The 13,070-nt window shown below is 46.4% G+C and overlaps 1 protein-coding gene across 3 annotated transcripts in view; it reads left to right on the top strand.

Moving 5' to 3' along the window:
• The first annotated feature begins 924 nt into the window (after window positions 1–924).
• ptprea (protein tyrosine phosphatase receptor type Ea) overlaps window positions 925–13,070 on the top strand; it is a 68,912-nt gene continuing 56,766 nt past the window's right edge. Inside the window, exon 1 of one of the 3 annotated variants that reach the window (XM_033984734.2) lies at window positions 925–1,124. The gene's annotated coding sequence lies outside the window, so the exon portion shown is untranslated. The remainder of the gene's footprint in view (window positions 1,125–13,070) is intronic. The other 2 variants (XM_033984735.2, XM_055229333.1) reach the window with 2 other exon arrangements.

Genomic DNA, 13,070 nt, shown 5'->3' with positions numbered 1-13,070 from the left:
ACAGTGTAGCATCCCAAGCAAAGTATGAGCTTGGGAAGTATGATCTCCGTGGAGGCAAGCAGGCGGCATACCCTTCACACAAAAAAATTACATAATGCAGCTGTAACTTTTAACCACATGTGTATTTCACCACATTCGTCTTTTACCTCAGAGTATTTCTAGTTTAAGTCTTGCTCCATTCTTTGCCCACAGATCATTTCTTCACCAAACGCAGCTTCAGTCTTGTTAAACATCCACAAGCTTGTCACTGGAGAACTTTTTTTTATACTTTTCTGAAGATTTGAGCTTAAAAGACTTGAATAAATAACTTCTATCGCTCAAGTGTTTCATTAAAATTAATTTAAAGCAGCTCGTTTTCATTAAAGAGCTCATTTTACACTATTCTCTGATCTCTGTTCTAATGTTGTTTCCTCATCACAAACAGACCTGGAGTTGTGTTTTTTATTTCATTCACTCATGTTTAAAACACACAAATCCTGCATATTTAGGCTGAGTTTGTCTCTCAAACTGAAAACACTCTGTTCCACCTTGTGATGTCATCATGTGGTAATACAGGAAGTGCTCCACTGTGTTTTTAAACTCCACACACCTTCACTAGAATCATTTGGATCATTTTCAGACCTGGAATTGCAAATCTCTACCGAACTAAAGGTAAAAGGAGCTGTTAACATGAAAACTACCGCTTCATGACATCACAAATTGGAACAGAGCATGTTGAGCTTTGGAGATGTAGACAGACTAATAATAATAATAAAGTGTTACTCAAACATCTGTGAATGAAACAAAACACAACTCCAGGTCTGTTTTTGAGGAAGTAACAGTATTACAACATGAACCAAAGCTACAAGAGTCAGTTTTGTGTAAATATCTGAAATTTCTCTTTCTCTTTTGAAGGTGCTGGAGGTGTCTGTAAGTTTGTAGATCCATCTCTGGGAAATCCTGCTGTTCTTCCATCGACGTATCCCCAAAATCAGTGCTCCGAATCGGGCTTGGAGAGGACGTCTGACCCCATGTTGGTACTTCCATGTGCTGTCCAGTTTTAAGAACGTGAGAGGAGGTGTAGAGCCATGTCTTCCGCTGTTATGAAGATGGGATTAACTATACATTGAAACAAGCACATTCAGGTAAGAAGCCATTTTGTTTTATATTCCTTAAAGGGACCATATTACGCTGTTTTCTGATCTCTGTTCTATTGTTTTCTCATCACAAACAGATCTGAAGTTGTGTTTAGTTTTATTGACATGTTTAACACACAAACCCTGCATATTTAAGCCGAGTTCTTCTCTCAAACAGAAAACACTCTGTTCCACCTTGTGATGTCATCATGTGGTAATACAGGAAGTGCTCCACTGTGTTTTTAAACTCCACACACCTTCACTAGAATCATTTGGATCATTTCAGACCTGGAATTGCGAAACTCTACTGAGCTAAAGGTAAAAGGAGATGTTAACATGAAAACTACCACTTTATGACATCACAAGGTGGAACAGAGCATTTTGAGCTTTGGAGATGTAGACAGAATAATAATAAAGTGTTACTCAAATATGTGTGAATGAAACAAAACACAACTCCAGGTCTGTTTTTAAGGAGGTAACAACATTAGAACATGATCCCATGATCCACAGTGTCAAAAGCAGCACTCAGATCTAACAGGATCAAGACTGAGACTTTGCCTGCATCAGTGTTCAGGCGGATGTCATTTGTCACCTTGATAAGAGCAGTCTCAGTGCTGTGGTGGGGTCTAAAACCTGATTGGAAAACATCGAAGGAGTTGTTCATTTGGAGAAAGTTAATGAACTGATGGTAAGATACTTTTTCGAGGACTTTGCTTAAAAAACGGCAGATTTGAGATCGGTTGATAATTGTTCAATACTGTTGCATCAAGACTGCTCTTCTTTAGGAGAGGCTTGATAACTGCAGTTTTCAAAGCTCTTGGGAATGTTCCAGGTTGAAGTGACATATTAACTATGCACGTGAGTGGTGACAGCAAACTGTTGAGCACAGACTTTAAAAATTTAGTGGGTAACACATGGAGGCAGCATGTAGATGAACTCAGACTGGTGACAATCTCTGGGACAGTTTTGTCAGTTACAGGTGCAAAGTGAGTCAGCTCTAGGTGTCTAGGTGGGTGCTGGGTTGTTATTTGCGTTGTGGAATTTATGGCATTTTTAATGCCCTGAACCTTGTCATTAAAGAATACTGCAAACTCATTGCACTTAGATGTGGAAATTAGCTCTAATTGCAGGGGAGGGTTTGTTAATCTGTTTACTGTTGCAAACAGGACACTAAAGTTGTTACTGCAAATTTCAATAATGTCTGAAAAATACCTCTCTCTTGTTCTACATAAACTGTGGTTGTACATGTGCATCTTTTCTCTGTAAATCTCATAATGAACCTGGAGCTTTGACTTGCGCCATTCCTGCTGCCAGGGGGCCGAGCAGGAATGACTTGGTTATCCATGGATTCCAGAGTAATAACAATCTAGCATACACTGTTGCCGTAGCAATTAAATATTCAAAACAAAATATTATATCTTCTGAATAGGCCTATGTGTTTTATTCAGACTACATAATTATAATAATGTGAAATACTGTTTACATTTCCTTTTTGACCCACATATATGTTGCGTTCTGATTGGTTCGCTGTGTCCTCTGTCTGTTGTTGGGTGCTTGAGTTACTGGAGTCATTATTAGCCTCTTCCTCAATCTGGAGATTCACAGCCCGGACTCTCTGTACTGTGTCAGCCTGTTACCGATAGCAACAGGAAGTCTGGACACTGGTGTGAAGTGAGGACAACTGAATGCAGCTGTAAAAGGAGCAGCTGCTGAAAAAGACCGAAAAAAGACAGAATGATCCACAAAATACACTTTAAAGGGCTCATATTACACTATTCTCTGATCTATGTTCTAATGTTGTTTCCTCATCACAAACAGACCTGTAGTTTTGTTTTCTTTTATTCGCACATGTTTAACACACAAAGTTTCTTCTCTCAAATAGAAAACACTCTGTTCCACCTTGTGATGTCATCATGTGGTAATACAGGAAGTGCTCCACTGTGTTTTTAAACTCCACACACCTTCACTAGAATCATTTGGATAATTTCAGACCTGGAATTGCGAAACTCTACTGAGCTAAAGGTAAAAGGAGCTGTTAACATGAAAACTACCACTTTATGACATCACAAGGTGGAACAGAGCATTTTGAGCTTTGGAGATGTCGACAGACTAATAATAAAGTGTTACTCAAACATGTGTGAATGAAACAAAACACAACTCCAGGTCTGTTTTTGAGGAGGTAACAGCTTTAGAACATGACTTAAAGCTCAAACTACAATGTTAAGACAGAATGGAACCAATTTTATGTCTTGTATTTAACGCAAAAAACATGCTATCCTCCCCTCCACACAGATCTGACCTTTACCTTGCCTTGGCATCACTTACCTGTCCCCATGGAGATTTTTACTACAGTTTTATTTCACTACTTTCCCTTTGTTATGTCCCACCGCTGTGTAGTAGCCATAATTTAATCTTGAGTTACGCTAAAACGATTTTTCTTGCCGTGAAAACTTTGAGAACCAAACTACTTAAATACATACTTGGACATTTTTGTTGTAGCTCCATTGTTAAGTGTAAAACTCCCCTTATCGATCATGCAGCTAGCTTCCAGATAGCATTGTTTATTTAGCGTATCTGTTAGCTGCTGTCAGGCTGAGATGAATGCATTTAGCAGTGCCACACAGTCTGCCTGTATTACACATACACCGTATCTTATCCAGGGTTTGGTCAGGGCTGTCCACTCTCTCCGCTCTTGTTTCCTCTCTGCTGGTCGCTGGCTGCACAGGAAACGGCTCGTATCAAACAGCAGCTGGACGCCTGCTACTGCTAACCGCGCACACACACACACACAGATACACACACAGATACACACACAGATACACATAACAGAGCTTTTCATGACAAATGTGACCCAGTTTTTGAACAATTTGGATACCAGCTCAAAGGGAAGTGGAGATTTGCTGGCTTTTAAAGTTTTGTCAGAACACAGCTGCAGAAGAGGATTCACTAGGGTCGTCAAAAGTGTTGAAAATCACATGCTAATCGACGCAAAAGCTTGAGCTGGTATCGATACTACTGATACCGTTGCTAAATATGTTTATAATGATGTTGAGCTGTATCTTTCACAAGTATAAGACACATAGACTTGTACACACACATGGACCAGTATGAACCTACTGCACCACTGAGCACTGTTCTCTCTCCTTTCTCTTTCCTTGTTTCCCCTCCTTTCTCTTTTCTCTTCCAACATTTCTTTGCCCTCTTTCTTTCCTCTGCCTCTCCTCATCTTCCCTCTGTTACTCCTCTTTCCTCTCCTCTTCCTCCCTCTTCGCTCTTTCTCTGCATTGTTTTACCTCCTTCCTCTCACTATCCCTCCCCTTTCTCTATCTCTCCTCCTCCCTCTCTCATCTCTTTTCTTTCTCTTTTGTTCTTTCTTTCTCTCTTTTGTTCTTTCTTTCTCTCTTTTGTTCTTTCTTTCATTCTTTTGTTTTCTTTCGTTCTTTCTTTCATTCCTTTCTTTCTTTCTTTCTTATCTTCCTTTCTTTCATTCTTTTTCTTTCTTTCTTTCTTTCTTACCTTCCTTCCTCTCTTCCTTCCTTCCTTCCCTTCCTTCCTTTCCTTTCCCTTGCTTCCTTCCTTCCTTCTGTCCTTCCTTTCTTCCTTTCTTTCTTTACCTTCTTACCTTCCTTCCCTTCCTTTCCTTTCTTTTCCCTTCATTCCATTCCATCCTTCCTTCCCTTCATTTCCTTCCTTCCTTCCTTTCCTTTCTTTTCCCTTCCTTCCTTCCTTCCTTCCTTCCTCTCTCCCTCTCTCCCCCTCTCTCCATTCCTTTACTTCCTCTCCTCCCTCACAGATATAGATTACACAGACATAAGGCCACATGGGAGTAGAAAACAAAGTACTACCAGTTAATATTGAAAATCACATTCTGTTGCCTTATTATCATTGTGGTATCGGAATCGGTATCGAGTATCGAGTCTATTCCTTGGTAAATTGGTGTCTTGCCCAAGGACACAACCGCAATATTCATCCTTAGTAATGAAATTGACTTTTACTAAATTTCACTATTATGACAACACTAGTATTAGGTTATTACTCTGTCTTAACTTTTCTCATTTCAGCATCTCTGACTTGTTGCTTTGCTCGGAATATTCCACAGTATGGCATTAAACTAATCTAGTATACAAGCATGTGACCCCTCTAAATCAGATTTGGGGAATAAATGTTTTGTAGTAAAAACACGTGCAAATGAAATACACTCCATAAGTTTAATGTCATACTGCAGAACATTCAAGTAAAACCAATAAGATCTCCATGACGACGAGCAGGTATACACAAGAGAACAGAGGTTTTCATGACAAATGTGACCCAGATTTTGTACATTTTGGATGTCGGCTCAAAGGGATTTTCAGGCTTTTAAATTTGATCATAATACAGACTACAAAAGAGTACTCAGAGAGAGCGTATTATGAGTTGTAGTGTATTATTTTGTACGTTTGTATATTTATGTGTGGGAGCGTGAGTGACGTGGGCGGAGCTTTGGACAGTTAGCCGTACGGAGGGTTTGAATAGTGCCAGCAGGGGAGTCGATAGGGGGGACAAAGAGGTCGTCCTGGGCCCCAAGGTCTTAAAAACCCAGAAAAGGACCCTCTTTCTATTCTTTTATACATATTTTAAGTCTTAAGTGTCTTGCCCAAGGACACAACAACAATATTCATCTGTGGTTATGTCGAGAGCGGGATTCGAACTGCAAACCTTCAGATCAAACGCTCTACCAACTGAGCAACTGTCACCCCCATTTTCAGTCATATTAGAGCGGGGCCCATATGACGTTTCTTGCCCCGGGGGCCCCCAAATTTCTGTCGACGGACCTGGAAAAACATATTTTTAATGCGTGAACACCGCCTCTTTAACAAAAACCATCAAGGATCCATCACCTGCTTGTTTCCATGGAGATATCACCTAGAAATGTTCCTTAATGTAGTGCTATTATGTAAGTTTTTTCACTATTCCTTAACACGTGCATTGTTATTGTGAGTGGGCTCGCCTCTCCACAGATCTGCCCTGCTGTAACACGGTCTGATGGTGTTATCTGCTCGTCGCCGCCATGAAGACAAGTAACTTTAATGCCGTATTGCGGGATATTCAATAGTAATAAGTGATAACGTATTCTGGTAAAGCAAGTAAGTGGAAAACCCGCTTCCAGAAAAGTTCCGTAATGCGTCTTTAACAGGAGATAGCAGTTCAAAGTCGGGTGAAACAGACACTACACGCGGTTTATTAGAAGCATCAGAATTGAACCGTATAAACTTTCCTCGTCAAATCCTCGGCTCCGTCTGGATTTTGATGTGGCTCAGAAGTGCACTTTCCTCTTTTTCCACGGCACATAAACGCCTCGCATCCAGTTGAAAGCGGTTGACCCTGGCGTTACCTTCACAGCCAGCGGGTCAAATGAACGTGTCTGTAGTGGAGATTTGTGGAATCCAATCTGTCACCTCCTCCCCCCTCCTCCTCACCCTCTCGTTTGATGTGCACTGCAGTAGCTTGTCACGCCCGTGTGCCCCCTGTCTGGAGCCGTTAGCCATTAGCCGTTAGCCGTTAGCGCACCGGTTTTTGCACAGAGGATGTTTGACTTCCTCGTTGGGATAAGGTCTCCCAGTTCCCTGCCAGAGGGTTTAAGTCATTGTTTACGTCCTATGACTTAATGTCTTGGAAGCAGAACAATGACACGGGATGGAAATGTGCAACTGTTAATCGAATGTGATTAAATTTGAGATCTTTTATACAAAATGAATGGCTTGACCTTTTAAGATATTCCATTCAAGTTTATTTCTGTAGCACATTTAAAACAACTTCAGCTGAACAAAGTGCTTCACATAAAAGTCAACACAAAACAAACACACAGAGAACATGATACACAGGAAAAGAGCATTAAAACACCTGTGTATCCTGTCTACTGTTAAATACCAGGGAGAAGAGGTGGGTTTTCAGTCTAGTCTTAAACTGCGTTAAAGACTGAGAGGATCTGACAGGCAGAGGGCGCTGTTCCATAGTCTGGGCGCTGCTGCAGAAAAGTCTCTGACCTCAAAGCTCTGGGTGGAATATAGGACTGCAGTAACTCCCTCAAATAAAGAGGACCCATGGAGTGCAGACGGAGGACCTGTAGAGCGGAGACGGAGGACCCCACAGAGCGCAGACGGAGGACCCCACAGAGCGCAGACGGAGGACCCCACAGAGCGCAGACGGAGGACCCCACAGAGCGCAGACGGAGGACCCCACAGAGCGCAGACGGAGGACCCCACAGAGCGCAGACGGAGGACCCCACAGAGCGCAGACGGAGGACCCCACAGAGCGCAGACGGAGGACCCACGGAGTGCAGACGGAGTGCAGACGGAGAACCCGTAGAGTGGAGATGGGGGACACCACAGAGCGCAGACGGGGGACACCACAGAGCGCAGACGGGGGACACCACAGAGCGCAGACGGGGGACACCACAGAGCGCAGACGGGGGACACCACAGAGCGCAGACGGGGGACACCACAGAGCGGAAACAGAGGATCCCATAAACTGCACACAGAGGACCCCACAGAGCGCAGACGGAGGACCCCACAGAGCGCAGACGGAGGACCCACGGAGTGCAGACGGAGAACCCGTAGAGTGGAGATGGGAGACACCACAGAACGCAGACGGGGGACACCACAGAGCGCAGACGGGGGACACCACAGAGTGCAGACGGGGGACACCACAGAGCGCAGATGGGGGACACCACAGAGCGCAGACGGGGGACACCACAGAGCGCAGACGGGGGACCCCACAGAGCGGAAACAGAGGATCCCATAAACTGCACACAGAGGACCCGTAGAGCGCAGACGGAGGACCTGTAGAGCGGAGACGGAGGACCCCACAGAGCGGAGACGGAGGACCCCACAGAGCGCAGACGGAGGACCCCACAGAGCGCAGACGGAGGACCCCACAGAGCGCAGACGGAGGACCCCACGGAGCGCAGACGGAGGACCCCACGGAGCGCAGACGGAGGACCCCACGGAGCGCAGACGGAGGACCCACGGAGTGCAGACGGAGAACCCGTAGAGTGGAGATGGGGGACACCACAGAGCGCAGACGGGGGACACCACAGAGCGCAGACGGGGGACACCACAGAGCGCAGACGGGGGACACCATAGAGCGCAGACGGGGGACACCACAGAGCGCAGACGGGGGACACCACAGAGCGCAGACGGGGGACACCACAGAGCGCAGACGGGGGACACCACAGAGCGGAAACAGAGGATCCCATAAACTGCACACAGAGGACCCCACAGAGCGCAGACGGAGGACCCCACAGAGCGCAGACGGAGGACCCACGGAGTGCAGACGGAGAACCCGTAGAGTGGAGATGGGGGACACCACAGAACGCAGACGGGGGACACCACAGAGCGCAGACGGGGGACACCACAGAGTGCAGACGGGGGACACCACAGAGCGCAGACGGGGGACACCACAGAGCGCAGACGGGGGACCCCACAGAGCGGAAACAGAGGATCCCATAAACTGCACACAGAGGACCCATAGAGCGCAGACGGAGGACCTGTAGAGCGGAGACGGAGGACCCCACAGAGCGCAGACGGAGGACCCCACAGAGCGCAGACGGAGGACCCCACAGAGCGCAGACGGAGGACCCCACAGAGCGCAGACGGAGGACCCCACAGAGCGCAGACGGAGGACCCCACAGAGCGCAGACGGAGGACCCCACAGAGCGCAGACGGAGGACCCCACGGAGCGCAGACGGAGGACCCACGGAGTGCAGACGGAGTGCAGACGGAGAACCCGTAGAGTGGAGATGGGGGACACCACAGAGCACAGACGGGGGACACCACAGAGCGCAGACGGGGGACACCACAGAGCGCAGACGGGGGACACCACAGAGCGCAGACGGGGGACACCACAGAGCGCAGACGGGGGACACCACAGAGCGCAGACGGGGGACACCACAGAGCGGAAACAGAGGATCCCATAAACTGCACACAGAGGACCCCACAGAGCGCAGACGGAGGACCCCACAGAGCGCAGACGGAGGACCCCACGGAGCGCAGACGGAGGACCCACGGAGTGCAGACGGAGTGCAGACGGAGAACCCGTAGAGTGGAGATGGGGGACACCACAGAGCGCAGACGGGGGACACCACAGAGCGCAGACGGGGGACACCACAGAGCGCAGACGGGGGACACCACAGAGCGCAGACGGGGGACACCACAGAGCGCAGACGGGGGACACCACAGAGCGCAGACGGGGGACACCACAGAGCGGAAACAGAGGATCCCATAAACTGCACACAGAGGACCCCACAGAGCGCAGACGGAGGACCCCACAGAGCGCAGACGGAGGACCCACGGAGTGCAGACGGAGAACCCGTAGAGTGGAGATGGGGGACACCACAGAACGCAGACGGGGGACACCACAGAGCGCAGACGGGGGACACCACAGAGCGCAGACGGGGGACCCCACAGAGCGGAAACAGAGGATCCCATAAACTGCACACAGAGGACCCATAGAGCGCAGACGGGGGACCCATAGAGAACATTTTGAATTGAGCGGATGTGAAACAGGAGCCAGGCGTAATGTGGTCCCGTCTGCAGTGGACATTGGACATTTGTTGAGCTCTGCAGGGTACTCAAAAAGTTTGCTACCTGGTCTGTTCAATGGAGATGTTATTGCTTTGCCTCGAATGTTCCATAGTATGGCATTTAACGTATCTAGGAGACAAGAATGTGACTCTACCAGGTCAGATCTGTGGAGAGGTTTCCCTGTTCACCATACCAATGCTTGCTTACTATGCATTTTTGGTAGTAAAAACACATAAATTCACAACATTTTGCTAAAAGTCCATTACATAAACAGGCTGAGTATAAACACTTTCACTTTCTGTCTCTTGAACTTTGCAGTGGATAATGCGTTTTGGTTTTTTTTCTTTTCTGAAACAATAACAGCTGAAAATAAAGCTCATCTGTTGTGGAGCTGGATGAATAAAAGCCTTTTGTCTCTTGACTTTCGAGTGTTTGGGGTCATACAAACTCCAAACTGCTGCTTTTAGGAGCTTAGCGCGTTCACACACATTCGTTTGTCAGGATCACGGAGGACGAGCCACCGAAACAAGAAAACACGATGACTGAAACTCGATTTTGATACTAAGGAATACAACAATCGCCTGTTTAAAGAAGTAGTGGATCGATGGGTGTATACTAGTCTATGTGTTTTCTCGATGCATTTGACAACCCTGTACTACAAGAAGAACTGGAATCAAACCAAACGCTCCTTATACTCGTAGATTTGACTTTACGCTAACAGTCTCCTCCTGTTTTGAAGCACCAGTTCACATTTGCATAGAACACAGACCAGAGCTTGTTTTTCGCAGAATATCAAAAGGAAATCTATCTGTTTTCTCAAAAAGAGTGAACAGGGAGAATAAAACCCTCCAATTCAGGAAGATGGAGTGGCATAGTTTGTTATTCCTATGGCAACCGCAGCAGTAAAACCCTCCAGAGCCGACATCCCGGGGACAGTGTCAGGAAAACAAGACGAGTGAGGCATCCCGTTTGCAAAACACGATGATCTTTATGGCCTCTGTGGGCAGGACAAGGGTTAGACCTCTGTTCTCTCTCTTTCTTTTTTTCTCATTTTCTCTCTCTCTCTTCTATGTTTCCTCCCTCTCTGTATCTCTGTCTTTCTCCCTCGCTTTGTATTTTCCGCCTCCTCCCGCCCTTTCTCCCTCTCTTCTCTTCTCTCTGCCCCTTTCCCCCCTCTTCCTCTCCATCTCCCCCTCTCTCTCCCCCCCTCCCCCACTGTTCCCCATGTCTCTCCCTTCATCTTTCGCTCTGTTTCACTCCAACCCTCTTTCTCTCTCTCTCTCTCACTCTCCTCCTCTCTATGTCCCCTTCTCTCCTTTCCTCTCCCTTCTCCCTGTCTCCTCTCGTCTGTTCCTCTCTATATCCCTTGTTCTTCCTTGGTGGTTCACATCACTTATGTCTCTCTCTCTCTCCCTCCATCTCTTTCTCTCTCTCCTCTCGTCTGTTACTCTGTATCTGTTGTTCTTCTGTGGCGGTGCACATCACTCGTGTCTCCCTTTTCTCTTCCTCTCTCCTCTCATCTGTGAGTCTGTATCTGTTCTTCCATGGCGGTGCACATCACTCGTGTTCCCTTCCTTCCCTCACTGGTGTCTGTCCCTCTCTCCCTTCCTTCAGTCAAGTCTCTCTCTCCTTCCCTCTTCCCTTCTTTCCACACTCATGTCTCTCTCTCTCTCTCTCTCCCTCTCTTCCTTCCATCACTCATTTCTCTCCCTCTCTCCCTTCCTTCACTCATGTCTCTCTCTCCTTCCCTCTCTCCCTTCCATCAGTTGTGTCTCTCCCTCTCTCCCTTCCTTCCATCATGTTCTTCTCTCATGTCTCTCCCTAACTCCTCTCTCCCTTCCTTCCTTCACTCATGTTTCCCTCTCTTGCTCTCTCCCTCTTTCCCTTCCTTCCCTCACTCATGTTTCCCTCTCTTGCTCTCGCCCTCTTTCCCTTCCTTCCATCACTCGCGTCTCTCTCCCTCTCATGTCTCTCCCTAACTCCTCTCTCCTTTCCTTCTGTCACTCGTGTCTCCCTCTCTCTATTCCATCCATCACTTGTATCGCGTCTCTCTCTCTCCTTCCTTCTCTCTTTCCTCCCCTCCCTCACGTTTCCCTCTCTCTGTTCTCATGTTTGATGAAATGTCGTCAGCTGTTCCACATCAAGCCTCTGCCTTTGTTCACGTTTTATTTTCATAGACGCCTCTCCGCAGATCTGATCAGCACTTGGCATCTATCTCCTTGTCTCCATGGCGATGCTAAAGTTTAATACCAACTGCGAAACATTTCAGGCAAAGCAGGTGCAGCAGAAAAGTTACACAGTGAACCTTTATGTAATCCACAAGTTATATTTTTAAATAGCAACCTTAACAAACTCATGACGCAGCATAACTCTAATCGGAAGGTTGCCGGTTCGATTCCCGCTCTCGACATAAACATCATTGGTTGAGCGGTTAGACCCACTGAACCACAGGTTGTTTGTACGATTCCAGCTCCCACAGATGAACACTGTCGCCGTGTCCTTGGGCAAGACACTTCACACACCTCGCCCCAGTGTCTGTGTACACTGGTGTATGAATGTGTGTGTGAGTATTTAACACAATACTCTAGTCTAAACCTGCAACTACATTTTAAAATCTTTCATGACACAATTGATTTAAATCTAAAACAGGACCAGACTCAAGTGCGTTTTAATCTATTTAATGAAATGTTGTACTAGCCGTAAACCAGAGTGAGAACGCAGCTCTGACGTTTTTATAGTCACCTAAGAACTCATTCACCCGCTCACCATTTGTGATATTATTATGAAGCCGTTAGATCGTGATAAATGGGAGCCGGGTTATTGAGGAGAGTCCACAGACTGTATAAAGAAGTGGACTAAGTGAGTGTGACGTCACCCGCAGCGTTTGGCTCCAAATGAAGCTCATCGAGGTTTAAAGCGGTTATAGGGGCCAATGTGGAGACAGGAATGTGACGTCAGAGAAAGAAGGCGTCTGATTCGTTGTGTATTGAGATGTTTCTTAGTGCTGTGTTTGAACAGCTATGAGCTTTTTTTGATATGACATGAAGTTAACTGGACTTGGTTAAGAAATGAGTCAGAACTACTAAATAACTACACCTTAATTAGCCTTAATAAACATGAACAAAGACTTAAAAATCTGATATTAAGCAAAATTGACTCTTGTAGCTTTAAGTCATGTTATAATCCCGTTACCTCCTCAAAAACAGACCTGGAGTTGTGTTTTGTTTCATTCACACTTGTTTGAATCACACTTTATTATTAGTCTGTCTACATCTCCAAAGCTCAAAGTGCTCTGTTCCACCTTGTGATGTCATGAAGTGGTAGTTTTCAGTTAACAGCCTTAGAAATTCCAGGGCTGAAATTATCCAAATGATTCCAATAAAGGTGTGTGGAG

This window comes from Periophthalmus magnuspinnatus, chromosome 19 (assembly GCF_009829125.3).
Source record: "Periophthalmus magnuspinnatus isolate fPerMag1 chromosome 19, fPerMag1.2.pri, whole genome shotgun sequence".
Classification (NCBI taxonomy): domain Eukaryota; kingdom Metazoa; phylum Chordata; class Actinopteri; order Gobiiformes; family Gobiidae; genus Periophthalmus; species Periophthalmus magnuspinnatus.
Note: the sequence above shows the minus strand (reverse complement) of the source record. Positions and strands in the feature narration are given on the sequence as shown.